We start from the raw sequence: 18333 nt of genomic DNA, 5'->3' as shown, positions 1-18333 counted from the left end.
ATCAAACTAATGTAAACTCCACCCTGCTCATTATCATCAAACTAATGTGAACTCCACCCAACTCATTATCATCAAAACTAATATGAACTCCACCCTGCCCATTATCATCAAAACTAATGTAAACTCCACCCAACTCAATAACATCATGATCATCAAAACGAACGTAAACTCCACCCTACTCATTACCATCAAACTAATGTGAACTCCACCCTACTCATTACCATCAAACTAATGTGAACTCCACCCTACTCATTATCATCAAACTAATGTGAACTCCACCCTACTCATTATCATCAAAACTAATGTGAACTCCACCCTACTCATTATCATCAAAACTAATGTGAACTCCACCCTACTCATTATCATCAAACTAATGTGAACTCCACCCTACTCATTACCATCAAACTAATGTAAACTCCACCCTACTCATTATCATCATTATCATCAAACTAATGTGAACTCCACCCTACTCATTATCATCATCAAACTAATGTGAACTCCACCCTACTCATTACCATCAAACTAATGTGAACTCCACCCTACTCATTATCATCAAACTAATGTGAACTCCACCCTACTCATTATCATCAAAACTAATGTGAACTCCACCCTACTCATTATCATCAAAACTAATGTGAACTCCACCCTACTCATTATCATCAAACTAATGTGAACTCCACCCTACTCATTACCATCAAACTAATGTAAACTCCACCCTACTCATTATCATCATTATCATCAAACTAATGTGAACTCCACCCTACTCATTATCATCAAAACTAATGTGAACTCCACCCTACTCATTATCATCAAAACTAATGTGAACTCCACCCTACTCATTATCATCAAACTAATGTGAACTCCACCCTACTCATTACCATCAAACTAATGTAAACTCCACCCTACTCATTATCATCATTATCATCAAACTAATGTGAACTCCACCCTACCCATTATCATCAAAACTAATGTGAACTCCACCCTACTCATTATCATCAAAACTAATGTGAACTCCACCCTACTCATTATCATCAAAACTAATGTAAACTCCACCCTACTCATTATCATCATTATCATTAAACTAATGTAAACTCCACCCTACTCATTATCATCAAAACTAATGTGAACTCCACCCTACTCATTACCATCAAACTAATGTGAACTCCACCCTACTCATTACCATCAAACTAATGTAAACTCCACCCTACTCATTAACATCATTATCATTAAACGAATGTAAACTCCACCCTACTCATTATCATCAAAACTAATGTGAACTCCACCCTACTCATTATCATCAAAACTAATGTAAACTCCACCCTGCTCATTATCATCAAAACTAATGTGAACTCCACCCTACTCATTATCATCAAACTAATGTAAACTCCACCCTACTCATTATCATCATTATCATCAAACTAATGTGAACTCCACCCTACTCATTATCATCAAAACTAATGTGAACTCCACCCTGCTCATTATCATCAAAACTAATAAGAACTCCACCCAACCTCCTGTTACCTATTTGTGCTCAATGTCAGGTGGTGTGTGTGTGTGTGTGTGTGTGTGTGTGTGTGTGTGTGTGTGTGTGTGTGTGTGTGTGTGTGTGTGTGTGTGTGCGCGTGTGTGTAAGAGAGAGAGGGAAAGGGTTTGTGAGGTCCATTGCCCTGGCCAGTGCTGCGTATCTGTGCCATGATGGCCAGAGATGATTGGCTCCTAGAGCGCCATTGCCCTGGAAACGCCACGCTGACCGCTCACAGACTGCCACCCAGGGAATAGAGGACAGAGCGTGTGTGTGTGTGTGTGTGGAGAGAAGAGACCTAGGACAGAGAAATGATGAGGTGTGTGTGTGTCGTCTGAGGAAATGAAAAGGCATCTCCACACAGTCAGGATCAATGAACAATGTTCCTCAGAGTTCTGACCGACCGAAAGCTTAGCCACTGAAGATGGTGCATCGATCCTGGGGGGGGGGGGATCGGAGATTCCTTTACATTTCAGTGTTAAAACCACCTGAACACAGCGGACTAACATCACCCCCCTGAACTACCTGAACACAGCGGACTAACATCACCCCCCTGAACTACCTGAACACAGCGGACTAACATCACCCACCTGAACACAGCGGACTAACATCACCCACCTGAACACAGCTGACTAACATCACCCCCCTGAGCTACCTGAACACAGCTGACTAACATCACCCACCTGAACACAGCTGACTAACATCACCCACCTGAACTACCTGAACACAGCTGACTAACATCTCCCACCTGAACACAGCTGAATAACATCACCCCCCCGAACACAGCTGGCTAACATCACCCACCTGGACACAGCTGACTAACATCACCCACCTGAACACAGCTGACTAACATCACCCACCTGAACTACCTGAACACAGCCGAATAACATCACCCACCTGAACACAGCTGACTAACATCACCCACCTGAACACAGCTGACTAACATCACCCACCTGAACACAGCGGACTAACATCACCCACCTGAACTACCTGAACACAGCTGACTAACATCTCCCACCTGAACACAGCTGACTAACATCACCCCCCTGAACACAGCTGACTAACATCACCCACCTGAACACAGCTGACTAACATCACCCCCCCTGAACTACCTGAACACAGCTGACTAACATCACCCACCTGAACACAGCTGACTAACATCACCCACCTGAACACAGCTGACTAACATCACCCACCTGAACTACCTGAACACAGCTGACTAACATCTCCCACCTGAACACAGCTGACTAACATCACCCCCCTGAACACAGCTGACTAACATCACCCACCTGGACACAGCTGACTAACATCACCCACCTGAACACAGATGACTAACATCACCCACCTGACCTACCTGAACACAGCCGACTAACATCACCCACCTGAACACAGCTGACTAACATCACCCACCTGAACACAGCGGACTAACATCACCCACCTGAACACAGCTGACTAACATCACCCACCTGAACACAGCTGACTAACATCACCCACCTGAACACAGCTGACTAACATCACCCACCTGAACTACCTGAACACAGCTGACTAACATCTCCCACCTGAACACAGCTGACTAACATCACCCCCCTGAACACAGCTGACTAACATCACCCACCTGGACACAGCTGACTAACATCACCCACCTGAACACAGATGACTAACATCACCCACCTGAACTACCTGAACACAGCCGACTAACATCACCCACCTGAACACAGCTGACTAACATCACACACCTGAACACAGCGGACTAACATCTCCCACCTGAACACAGCTGACTAACATCACCCACCTGGACACAGCTGACTAACATCACCCACCTGGACACAGCTGACTAACATCACCCACCTGAAAACAGCTGACTAACATCACCCACCTGAACTACCTGAACACAGCTGACTAACATCTCCCACCTGAACACAGCTGACTAACATCACCCCCCTGAACACAGCTGACTAACATCACCCACCTGGACACAGCTGACTAACATCACCCACCTGAACACAGATGACTAACATCACCCACCTGAACTACCTGAACACAGCCGACTAACATCACCCACCTGAACACAGCTGACTAACATCACACACCTGAACACAGCGGACTAACATCTCCCACCTGAACACAGCGGACTAACATCCCCCACCTGGACACAGCTGACTAACATCACCCACCTGGACACAGCTGACTAACATCACCCACCTGAACACAGCTGACTAACATCACCCACCTGAACACAGCTGACTAACATCACCCACCTGAACTACCTGAACACAGCTGACTAACATCTCCCACCTGTACACAGCTGACTAACATCACCCCCCTGAACACAGCTGACTAACATCACCCACCTGGACACAGCTGACTAACATCACCCACCTGAACACAGATGACTAACATCACCCACCTGAACTACCTGAACACAGCCGACTAACATCACCCCCCTGAACACAGCTGACTAACATCACCCCCCTGAACACAGCTGACTAACATCACCCCCCCTGAACACAGCTGACTAACATCACCCCCCTGAACACAGCTGACTAACATCACCCACCTGGACACAGCTGACTAACATCACCCACCTGAACTACCTGAACACAGCCGACTAACATCACCCACCTGAACACAGCTGACTAACATCACCCCCCTGAACACAGCTGACTAACATCACCCACCTGGACACAGCTGACTAACATCACCCACCTGAACACAGATGACTAACATCACCCACCTGAACTACCTGAACACAGCCGACTAACATCACCCACCTGAACACAGCTGACTAACATCACACACCTGAACACAGCGGACTAACATCTCCCACCTGAACACAGCGGACTAACATCCCCCACCTGGACACAGCTGACTAACATCACCCACCTGGACACAGCTGACTAACATCACCCACCTGAACACAGCTGACTAACATCACCCACCTGAACACAGCTGACTAACATCACCCACCTGAACTACCTGAACACAGCTGACTAACATCTCCCACCTGTACACAGCTGACTAACATCACCCCCCTGAACACAGCTGACTAACATCACCCACCTGGACACAGCTGACTAACATCACCCACCTGAACACAGATGACTAACATCACCCACCTGAACTACCTGAACACAGCCGACTAACATCACCCCCCTGAACACAGCTGACTAACATCACCCCCCTGAACACAGCTGACTAACATCACCCCCCTGAACACAGCTGACTAACATCACCCCCCCTGAACACAGCTGACTAACATCACCCACCTGGACACAGCTGACTAACATCACCCACCTGAACACAGCTGACTAACATCACCCACCTGAACTACCTGAACACAGCCGACTAACATCACCCACCTGAACACTGCTGACTAACATCACCCACTTGAACACAGCTGACTAACATCACCCCCCTGAACACAGCCGACTAACATCACCCACCTGAACACAGCTGACTAACATCACCCACCTGAACTACCTGAACACAGCCGACTAACATCACCCACCTGAACACAGCTGACTAACATCACCCACCTGAACACAGATGACTAACATCACCCACCTGAACACAGATGACTAACATCACCCACCTGAACACAGATGACTAACATCACCCACCTGAACTACCTGAACACAGCTGACTAACATCACCCGCCTGAACACAGCTGACTAACATCACCCACCTGAACTACCTGAACACAGCTGACTAACATCACCCACCTGAACACAGCTGACTAACATCACCCACCTGAACACAGCAGACTAACATCACCCACCTGAACACAGCAGACTAACATCACCCACCTGAACACAGCTGACTAACATCACCCACCTGAACTACCTGAACACAGCTGACTAACATCTCCCACCTGAACACAGCTGACTAACATCACCCCCCTGAACACAGCTGACTAACATCACCCACCTGGACACAGCTGACTAACATCACCCACCTGAACACAGATGACTAACATCACCCACCTGAACTACCTGAACACAGCCGACTAACATCACCCACCTGAACACAGCTGACTAACATCACCCACCTGAACACAGCGGACTAACATCACCCACCTGAACACAGCGGACTAACATCACCCACCTGAACACAGCTGACTAACATCACCCACCTGAACTACCTGAACACAGCTGACTAACATCTCCCACCTGAACACAGCTGACTAACATCACCCACCTGAACACAGCTGACTAACATCTCCCACCTGAACACAGCTGACTAACATCACCCCCCTGAACACAGCTGACTAACATCACCCACCTGGACACAGCTGACTAACATCACCCACCTGAACACAGATGACTAACATCACCCACCTGAACTACCTGAACACAGCCGACTAACATCACCCACCTGAACACAGCTGACTAACATCACACACCTGAACACAGCGGACTAACATCTCCCACCTGAACACAGCGGACTAACATCCCCCACCTGGACACAGCTGACTAACATCACCCACCTGGACACAGCTGACTAACATCACCCACCTGAACACAGCTGACTAACATCACCCACCTGAACACAGCTGACTAACATCACCCACCTGAACTACCTGAACACAGCTGACTAACATCTCCCACCTGTACACAGCTGACTAACATCACCCCCCTGAACACAGCTGACTAACATCACCCACCTGGACACAGCTGACTAACATCACCCACCTGAACACAGATGACTAACATCACCCACCTGAACTACCTGAACACAGCCGACTAACATCACCCCCCTGAACACAGCTGACTAACATCACCCCCCTGAACACAGCTGACTAACATCACCCCCCTGAACACAGCTGACTAACATCACCCCCCTGAACACAGCTGACTAACATCACCCACCTGGACACAGCTGACTAACATCACCCACCTGAACACAGCTGACTAACATCACCCACCTGAACTACCTGAACACAGCCGACTAACATCACCCACCTGAACACTGCTGACTAACATCACCCACTTGAACACAGCTGACTAACATCACCCCCCAGAACACAGCCGACTAACATCACCCACCTGAACACAGCTGACTAACATCACCCACCTGAACTACCTGAACACAGCCGACTAACATCACCCACCTGAACACAGCTGACTAACATCACCCACCTGAACACAGATGACTAACATCACCCACCTGAACACAGATGACTAACATCACCCACCTGAACTACCTGAACACAGCTGACTAACATCACCCGCCTGAACACAGCTGACTAACATCACCCACCTGAACTACCTGAACACAGCTGACTAACATCACCCACCTGAACACAGCTGACTAACATCACTCACCTGAACACAGCAGACTAACATCACCCACCTGAACACAGCTGACTAACATCACCCACCTGAACTACCTGAACACAGCTGACTAACATCTCCCACCTGAACACAGCTGACTAACATCACCCCCCTGAACACAGCTGACTAACATCACCCACCTGAACACAGCCGACTAACATCACCCACCTGAACACAGCTGACTAACATCACCCACCTGAACACAGCGGACTAACATCACCCACCTGAACACAGCGGACTAACATCACCCACCTGAACACAGCTGACTAACATCACCCACCTGAACTACCTGAACACAGCTGACTAACATCTCCCACCTGAACACAGCTGACTAACATCACCCCCCCTGAACACAGCTGACTAACATCACCCACCTGGACACAGCTGACTAACATCACCCACCTGAACACAGATGACTAACATCACCCACCTGAACACAGCTGACTAACATCACCCACCTGAACACAGCGGACTAACATCTCCCACCTGAACACAGCTGACTAACATCACCCACCTGAACACAGCGGACTAACATCTCCCATCTGAACACAGCTGACTAACATCACCCCCCTGAACACAGCTGACTAACATCACCCACCTGGACACAGCTGACTAACATCACCCACCTGAACACAGATGACTAACATCACCCACCTGAACTACCTGAACACAGCCGACTAACATCACCCACCTGAACACAGCTGACTAACATCACCCACCTGAACACAGCTGACTAACATCACCCACCTGAACACAGCGGACTAACATCTCCCACCTGAACACAGCTGACTAACATCACCCACCTGGACACAGCTGACTAACATCACCCACCTGAACACAGCTGACTAACATCACCCACCTGAACTACCTGAACACAGCCGACTAACATCACCCACCTGAACACAGCTGACTAACATCACCCACCTGAACACAGCTGACTAACATCACCCCCCCGAACACAGCCGACTAACATCACCCACCTGAACACAGCTGACTAACATCACCCACCTGAACTACCTGAACACAGCCGACTAACATCACCCACCTGAACACAGCTGACTAACATCACCCACCTGAACACAGATGACTAACATCACCCACCTGAACACAGATGACTAACATCACCCACCTGAACTACCTGAACACAGCTGACTAACATCACCCGCCTGAACACAGCTGACTAACATCACCCACCTGAACTACCTGAACACAGCTGACTAACATCACCCACCTGAACACAGCGGACTAACATCACCCCCCCTGAACACAGCTGCCTAACATCACCCCCCTGAACTACCTGAACACAGCTGACTAACATCACCCACCTGAACACAGCTGACTAACATCACCCCCCTGAACTACCTGAACACAGCTGACTAACATCACCCACCTGAACTACCTGAACACAGCTGACTAACATCACCCACCTGAACACAGCTGACTAACATCACCCCCCTGAACTACCTGAACACAGCTGACTAACATCACCCCCCTGAACTACCTGAACACAGCTGACTAACATCACCCACCTGAACACAGCTGACTAACATCACCCCCCTGAACACAACTGACTAACATCACCCACCTGAACCACCTGAACACAGCGGACTAACATCACCCACCTGAACCACCTGAACACAGCGGACTAACATCACCCACCTGAACACAGCTGACTAACATCACCCACCTGAACACAGCTGACTAACATCACCCACCTGAACACAGTTGACTAACATCACCCACCTGATCTACCTGAACACAGCGGACTAACATCACCCACCTGAACTACCTGAACACAGCTGACTAACATCACCCACCTGAACACAGCGGACTAACATCACCCCCCTGAACTACCCGAACACAGCTGACTAACATCACCCCCCTGAACTACCCGAACACAGCTGACTAACATCACCCCCCTGAACTACCCGAACACAGCTGACTAACATCACCCACCTGAACACAGTGGACTAACATCACCCCCCTGAACTACCTGAACACAGCTGACTAACATCACCCCCTGAACTACCTGAACACAGCTGACTAACATCACCCACCTGAACTACCTGAACACAGCTGACTAACATCACCCACCTGAACCTGGGTCCAGCCTCCTGAACTACCTGGTAACCAGATCTGTCCAGCCTCCTGAACTACCTGGTGACCAGATCTGTCCAGCCTCCTGAACTACCTGGTGACCAGATCTGTCCAGCCTCCTGAACTACCTGGTGACCAGATCTGTCCAGCCACCTGAACTACCTGGTGACCAGATCTGTCCAGCCTCCTGAACTACCTGGTAACCAGATCTGTCCAGCCACCTGAACTACCTGGTGAACAGATCTGTCCAGCCACCTGAACATGAACTACCTGGTAACCAGATCTGTCCAGCCTCCTGAACTACCTGGTAACCAGATCTGTCCAGCCTCCTGAACTACCTGGTGACCCAATCTGTCCAGCCACCTGAACATGAACTACCTGGTAACCAGATCTGTCCAGCCACCTGAACGTGAACTACCTGGTAACCAGATCTGTCCAGCCACCTGAACATGAACTACCTGGTGACCAGATCTGTCCAGCCTCCTGAACTACCTGGTGACCCGATCTGTCCAGCCACCTGAATATGAACTACCTGGTGACCAGATCTGTCCAGCCTCCTGAACTACCTGGTAACCAGATCTGTCCAGCCTCCTGAACTACCTGGTAACCAGATCTGTCCAGCCACCTGAACTACCTGGTGACCAGATCTGTCCAGCCTCCTGAACTACCTGGTAAACAGATCTGTCCAGCCACCTGAACTACCTGGTGAACAGATCTGTCCAGCCACCTGAACGTGAACTACCTGGTAACCAGATCTGTCCAGCCTCCTGAACATGAACTACCTGGTAACCAGATCTGTCCAGCCTCCTGAACTACCTGGTAACCAGATCTGTCCAGCCACCTGAACATGAACTACCCGGTGACCAGATCTGTCCAGCCTCCTGAACTACCTGGTGACCAGATCTGTCCAGCCACCTGAACTACCTGGTAACCAGATCTGTCCAGCCTCCTGAACTACCTGGTAACCAGATCTGTCCAGCCACCTGAACATGAACTACCTGGTAACCAGATCTGTCCAGCCTCCTGAACTACCTGGTAACCAGATCTGTCCAGCTACCTGAACATGAACTACCTGGTAACCAGATCTGTCCAGCTACCGGAACTAGCTGAACACAGCTGACTAACATCACCCACCTGAACTACCTGAACACAGCTGACTAACATCTCCCACCTGAACACAGCTGAATAACATCACCCCCCTGAACACAGCTGACTAACATCACCCACCTGGACACAGCTGACTAACATCACCCACCTGAACACAGCTGACTAACATCACCCACCTGAACTACCTGAACACAGCCGACTAACATCACCCACCTGAACACAGCTGACTAACATCACCCACCTGAACACAGCTGACTAACATCACCCACCCGAACACAGCGGACTAACATCACCCACCTGAACTACCTGAACACAGCTGACTAACATCTCCCACCTGAACACAGCTGACTAACATCACCCCCCTGAACACAGCTGACTAACATCACCCACCTGGACACAGCTGACTAACATCACCCACCTGAACACAGCTGACTAACATCACCCCCCTGAACTACCTGAACACAGCTGACTAACATCACCCACCTGAACACAGCCGACTAACATCACCCACCTGAACACAGATGACTAACATCACCCACCTGAACTACCTGAACACAGCCGACTAACATCACCCACCTGAACACAGCTGACTAACATCACCCACCTGAACACAGCGGACTAACATCACCCACCTGAACACAGCGGACTAACATCACCCACCTGAACACAGCGGACTAACATCTCCCACCTGAACACAGCTGACTAACATCACCCCCCTGAACACAGCTGACTAACATCACCCACCTGGACACAGCTGACTAACATCACCCACCTGAACACAGATGACTAACATCACCCACCTGAACTACCTGAACACAGCTGACTAACATCACCCACCTGAACACAGCTGACTAACATCACCCACCTGAACACAGCGGACTAACATCTCCCACCTGAACACAGCTGACTAACATCACCCCCCTGAACACAGCTGACTAACATCACCCACCTGGACACAGCCGACTAACATCACCCACCTGGACACAGCTGACTAACATCACCCACCTGAACTACCTGAACACAGCCGACTAACATCACCCACCTGAACACAGCTGACTAACATCACCCACCTGAACACAGATGACTAACATCACCCACCTGAACACAGCTGACTAACATCACCCACCTGAACTACCTGAACACAGCTGACTAACATCACCCACCTGAACACAGCTGACTAACATCACCCACCTGAACTACCTGAACACAGCTGACTAACATCACCCACCTGAACACAGCGGACTAACATCACCCCCCCTGAACACAGCTGACTAACATCACCCCCCTGAACTACCTGAACACAGCTGACTAACATCACCCACCTGAACACAGCTGACTAACATCACCCCCCTGAACTACCTGAACACAGCTGACTAACATCACCCACCTGAACACAGCTGACTAACATCACCCCCCTGAACTACCTGAACACAGCTGACTAACATCACCCACCTGAACACAGCTGACTAACATCACCCCCCTGAACACAACTGACTAACATCACCCACCTGAACCACCTGAACACAGCGGACTAACATCACCCACCTGAACCACCTGAACACAGCGGACTAACATCACCCACCTGAACACAGCTGACTAACATCACCCACCTGAACACAGCTGACTAACATCACCCACCCGAACACAGTTGACTAACATCACCCACCTGATCTACCTGAACACAGCGGACTAACATCACCCACCTGAACTACCTGAACACAGCTGACTAACATCACCCACCTGAACACAGCGGACTAACATCACCCCCCTGAACTACCTGAACACAGCTGACTAACATCACCCCCCTGAACTACCCGAACACAGCTGACTAACATCACCCACCTGAACTACCTGAACACAGCTGACTAACATCACCCACCTGAACCTGGGTCCAGCCTCCTGAACTACCTGGTAACCAGATCTGTCCAGCCTCCTGAACTACCTGGTGACCAGATCTGTCCAGCCTCCTGAACTACCTGGTGACCAGATCTGTCCAGCCTCCTGAACTACCTGGTGACCAGATCTGTCCAGCCACCTGAACTACCTGGTGACCAGATCTGTCCAGCCTCCTGAACTACCTGGTAACCAGATCTGTCCAGCCACCTGAACTACCTGGTGAACAGATCTGTCCAGCCACCTGAACATGAACTACCTGGTAACCAGATCTGTCCAGCCTCCTGAACTACCTGGTAACCAGATCTGTCCAGCCTCCTGAACTACCTGGTGACCCAATCTGTCCAGCCACCTGAACATGAACTACCTGGTAACCAGATCTGTCCAGCCACCTGAACATGAACTACCTGGTGACCAGATCTGTCCAGCCTCCTGAACTACCTGGTGACCCGATCTGTCCAGCCACCTGAATATGAACTACCTGGTGACCAGATCTGTCCAGCCTCCTGAACTACCTGGTAACCAGATCTGTCCAGCCTCCTGAACTACCTGGTAACCAGATCTGTCCAGCCACCTGAACTACCTGGTGACCAGATCTGTCCAGCCTCCTGAACTACCTGGTAACCAGATCTGTCCAGCCACCTGAACTACCTGGTGAACAGATCTGTCCAGCCACCTGAACGTGAACTACCTGGTAACCAGATCTGTCCAGCCTCCTGAACTACCTGGTAACCAGATCTGTCCAGCCACCTGAACATGAACTACCCGGTGACCAGATCTGTCCAGCCTCCTGAACTACCTGGTGACCAGATCTGTCCAGCCACCTGAACTACCTGGTAACCAGATCTGTCCAGCCTCCTGAACTACCTGGTAACCAGATCTGTCCAGCCACCTGAACATGAACTACCTGGTAACCAGATCTGTCCAGCTACCTGAACATGAACTACCTGGTAACCAGATCTGTCCAGCTACCGGAACTAGCTGAAAACAGCTGACAAACAGCAGCCACCTGTGAATCTCTGGAGAGGGGAGAAGACGGTTACATGGGAACGGCCCAAGTGGCTTCGCTAACACAATAACAAACGGCCAAACGGAGTTCAGAAACAGATGAGAATAGTCTGTTTCAATATATATGACATCTCTGCTGTTGAAAATGTGATTTTTGACGACTGCAGTCCGTGTATAACTGGTTACAAAACGGAACACCACGAGCTTGTTAGTAAACTTGCCAATAAAGGCACATTGTGGGATACAGACACACAACATTAACACGTGTAGCCCGGACCCCAGATTTTTGTCGTGACAATTTCAAGGTGTTGGTGAGAGTCCTGAAGCACACTGGCCCACAGGTTACTACTAAACCTGTATGTCCTGTAAACATGACCATCTAACGTTACCGGCTACAACAAACAGCCAGGTTTGATACAACATAACAAGGCATGCGCACATACTAGCTAGCTAACTGGCTAACAAACCTCTAACATCCACTAACACTAAAAGTGGGACATCTGAACGGAGATGTTATACAACGTGATGTTCAACTAGCCTGTAATTTCAGTTACGACACGCGGACGTACTTATTAAATTAGTTTAATGCTATCGAAAGTGTAGTTGGCTAATATGTTAGCATCGGTCTCTGTGCACCCCACGTGTTTATGAAATGCCGGCGGTATGTAAACAAAGCACTCTGTTCCACTCTCGCGACGGATTCACACTCAACCGGCACCTCTCCGGTTATCTTTACTACGGCAAAAAAATATATATACATGCACATATCTCGTTGGTTCCAACGGATGAAAATCAACTCACCTGTTTATAACTTAGCAGGACTCACAAGAGGACTTTGCTCGCATGCTAACCACTTCCGGGGTTGTCGAGAGAGAAATGGTTTGGGCCAACCGTGACCTTTCCCAGGGAGCCGACTGTGGGGTGTCTGCGTTCAGACAGTGCGAGACTGTTTTGATGAACGGTCTACAGTAGCCTAGTAACCTTTGATTCAATGTCGCCCGAAAATATATGTGGAGTCTTCATGTTTAATATAACGTCACCGTTGATCAATTTATTAATATTTATCATAGACTATTCTATACTACTATATATACTACTATTCATATCACATTAAACCCCTATAAATATCAGTTTGTTTTTTAAAACAAGGGTTCTTCAAAGATCCTAACTCAGTGCTAGAGATGTCACTACAGATCCTGTTTCAATTTCTAGGCTGTATCACAACCCGACCGTGATTGGGAGTCTCATAGGGTGGAGACACAATTGGCCCAGCGTCATTCTGGCGTTTGACCAAGGTAGGTAGCCATTGCAAATAAGAATTTGTTCTTAACTGACTTGCCTGGTTAAATAAAATATATATATGTTTTTTAATAACTGTAGGTTTCTTGGCACTGAAAAATGCTTGGCTGTGTGAACCTTCACCCCAGTCTGAGGTTCTGAGTGCTCTGAAGCAGGTTTTCATCTAGGATCTCTGTACTTTGCTCTGTTCATCTTTCCCCTCGATCCTGACTAGTCTCCCAGTCCCTGCCACTGAAAATCATCCCCACAGCTTGATGCTGCCACCACCATGCTTCACCGTAGGGATGGTGCCAGGTTTCCTCCAGACGTAAGGCCTGATTGGTGGAGTGCTGCAGAGATGGTTGTAATTCTGGTTGTAATTCTGGTTCTCCCATCTCCACAGAGGAACTCTGGAGCTCTGTCAGAGTGACCATTGGGTTCTTGGTCACCTCCCTGTCCAAGGCCCTTCTCCCCTGATTGCTACGTTTGACCAGGTGGCCAGCTCTAGGAAGAGTCTTGGTGATTCCAAACTTCTTCCATTTAAGAATGATGGAGGCCACTGTGTTCTTGGGGACCTTCAATGCTGCAGAAATGTTTTGGTACCCTTCCCCAGACCTGTGCCTCGACACAATCCTGTCTCTGAGCTCTACGGACAATTCCTTCGACCTCTTGGCTTGGTTTTTGCTCTGACCTGCACTGTTAACTGTTTGCCTTTTCAAATCATGTCCAATCAATTGAATTTACCACAGGTGGACTCCAATGAAGTTGTAGAAACATCTCAAGGATGATCAATGGAAACAGGATGCACCTGAACTCAATTTAGAGTCTCATAGCAAAGGGTCTGAATACTTACGTAAATAAGGTTTGATAATTTTTTTAATACATTTGCTAAAATTTCTAAAAAACTGTTTTCGCTTTGTGATTATGGGGTATTGTGTGTAGATTGATGAGGAAAATGTTTAATTTAATCGATTTTAGAATAAGGCTGTAACGTAGAAAAATGTGGATAAAGTGTAAGGGGTCTGAATACTTTTCGAATGCCCCGTATGTGTCTGTCTGTGTCTACAGGTATACTGACCAGCAGACACACAACGGTACAATCGGTGTTAGTTTGTCTCATAACGTTATACAGCATCATCTACAGTTGATTGTAATGAATGGTTTCTCTAGAACCTTCCAGGACTCAGTCACAGCAGCCATTTTTTCTCCTCCCTGTTTAATGAAGATCCCAGAGTCCTTATTTGTGCATATTTTGTTAATTATTTGTATACTTATATATGTTTTTTATTCACAGAGTTCCCCCTCCATACGCCTCTGATGAATATAACAGGAAACCTATTTGGTCCCCATGCTCTGCCATAGCATTCTGGTTACGGACGGCCTATAGATGACACATTAACACATCAACATCAACACCTCAACACATCAACATATCAACATCAACACGACAGACCTACTGAACTTGGGGCTGGGAGTTTACCTCATTTTTACGATTTTATGAATTTTGCTTTGCCACTAAAATCATAATAAACACCGACAACTAAAATATTGGTGTTATTGTTATTATTATTGTTGTTGTTGTTATTATTATTATTATTATTATTAATGTTGTTGTTGTTATTGTTGTTGTTGTTGTTGTTGTTATTATTATTATTATTGTTGTTGTTGTTATTATTATTGTTATTATTAATGTTGTTGTTGTTATTGTTGTTGTTGTTATTATTGTTGGTGTTGTTGTTGTTGTTATTGTTGTTGTTGTTATTATTGTTAAGGTTATGCTGATTATTATTTATAATTATGAGGGGGACAAATATTTACCCCCCCAAAAGTTTTTTTTTTTGAGGAACCATTAATGAGGGTTCTTTGAATAATGTGCCCCCCCCCCCCCCCCCAGTTTGAATTTGAAGAACCCCTGAAGGACCCTCCAGGAGCCTTGACATATCAACATGATTTGATTGACATTGTTAATATGCTAACAGAATAGGGGGCCTAGGCTATAGTACACCTATTATTTTCTTGTCTAGGTTTCATTTTGTCTAAACAGGAAGCGATCCAAGGTTAAAGGTTAAAAGCAAAGGAGAACATCAGGAATAAACGTCTGGAAGGTGATAAGTAGAGGCTCTACCTGGGAAGACAGAGCACATGTCCCTCTGCCTTCCCAGTCTCCTAAATACACGTCTGGTAGGTGATAAATAGGGGCTCTACCTGGGAAGACAGAGCACATGTCCCTCTGCCTTCCCAGTCTCCTAAATACACGTCTGGTAGGTGATAAATAGGGGCTCTACCTGGGAAGACAGAGCACATGTCCCTCTGCCTTCCCAGTCTCCTAAATACACGTCTGGTAGGTGATAAATAGGGGCTCTACCTGTGAAGACAGAGCACATGTCCCTCTGCCTTCCCAGTCTCCTAAATACACGTCTGGTAGATGATAAATAGGGGCTCTACCTGTGAAGACAGAGCACATGGCCCTCTGCCCTCCCCAGTCTCCTAAATACACGTCTGGTAGATGATAAATAGGGGCTCTACTTGTGAAGACAGAGCACATGTCCCTCTGCCCCCCCAGTCTCCTAAATACACGTCTGGTAGGTGATAAATAGGGGCTCTACCTGGGAAGACAGAGCACATGTCCCTCTGCCTTCCCAGTCTCCTAAATACACGTCTGGAAGGTAGGTGATAAATAGGGGCTCTACCTGTGAAGACAGAGCACATGTCCCTCTGCCTTCCCAGTCTCCTAAATACACGTCTGGAAGGTAGGTGATAAATAGGGGCTCTACCTGGGAAGACAGAGCACATGTCCCTCTGCCTCCCCAGTCTCCTAAATACACGTCTGGAAGGTAGGTGATAAATAGGGGCTCTACCTGTGAAGACAGAGCACATGTCCCTCTTCCCTCCCCAGTCTCCTAAATACACATCTGGTAGGTGATAAATAGAGGCTCTACCTGTGAAGACAGAGCACATGTCCCTCTGCCCTCCCCAGTCTCCTAAATACCCTTTTGGGTGGTGGTACAATTTACCCCACAAAGTGATTTTTTTGTATAAATGTTTGTCTAGACCAGTAGTTGTCGAGTTTGCCACCACCACCACCACCACCACCACCTACCAAATAATTAGGGTGAGGTACATGGGCTACTAACACCTTCTACACCAACCTCCACTTAGTATTACTTTGTTACCTACAGTATACACATCTCCCTGACATATTACATAATTAATGCAGAAGCATACAATAATTTTTGGGGGGACTCACCTTGTTGTGCTATCCTACGGTTGTTTATGCTTGTTGATCTTCCTTCCCCTGTACGGAGCTCGTGTGCACCATTTTCGCGCTTTTTCCCCCCCGCAGTCTGTTCTGTCAGCCCAGCCTCACATCCAACACGAATTAAGAAGCACATAAATTCGTGTCTTTTCTCACGAATTAAGCCAGAAAAACGCACGAAATTTGCTGAAATGCATTTTGCACGAATTGATTGTGAGACTGTGTTGTTGGGCCTGTACGGAAAAGATTGCGCCCGGTATCCAAACATACCATGGCTTGAGAGATGCAGTCACCGGTCGAGTGTTTGGAGCTATACTTCGTTTTTAAATATCAACAATAACAACATTTATATAACAATTTAAAAAGCTACAAAAGCATCACATTTGATTTAACAGTTGATTACACCCGTCGTCAATATTCGGTCGTCAATATTCGGGTCCGGTTGGCTGATGCGTGCAGCAACAGGCAGAAAGACAAAGAGGTTAAATCACTTAAATAAACGGAGATAGCTAACTGAACAGATGTACATCCTGTCATCAACATCAATGACCTGCTGAATTAAATAGGCTTTAAAAATGTGAAAATGTTCACTACGGGGACATTTGCTATGGGGGAGGGGGGAATGTAAAATTGACGAGAATGTAAAATGATGGGCTATCATAGATATAAATGGCCCCCTATATCTCCAGATGTGTTTATTGACTATAGCCTACATGTATATTGTGACATTTGTCCTCGTCTTATTTCTCCGTAGAGGCCCTGCCATCATACATTGAGCTGCGTTCTCCGGTAGTCTAGAGAATAGTTTGATATTCGAGAGAATCCCGAGTTTGAATGCC

This window comes from Oncorhynchus kisutch, unplaced genomic scaffold (assembly GCF_002021735.2).
Source record: "Oncorhynchus kisutch isolate 150728-3 unplaced genomic scaffold, Okis_V2 scaffold1401, whole genome shotgun sequence".
Taxonomy (NCBI): Eukaryota; Metazoa; Chordata; class Actinopteri; order Salmoniformes; family Salmonidae; genus Oncorhynchus; species Oncorhynchus kisutch.
The sequence above is the reverse complement of the archived record's forward strand: the minus strand, read 5'-3'. Positions refer to the sequence as shown.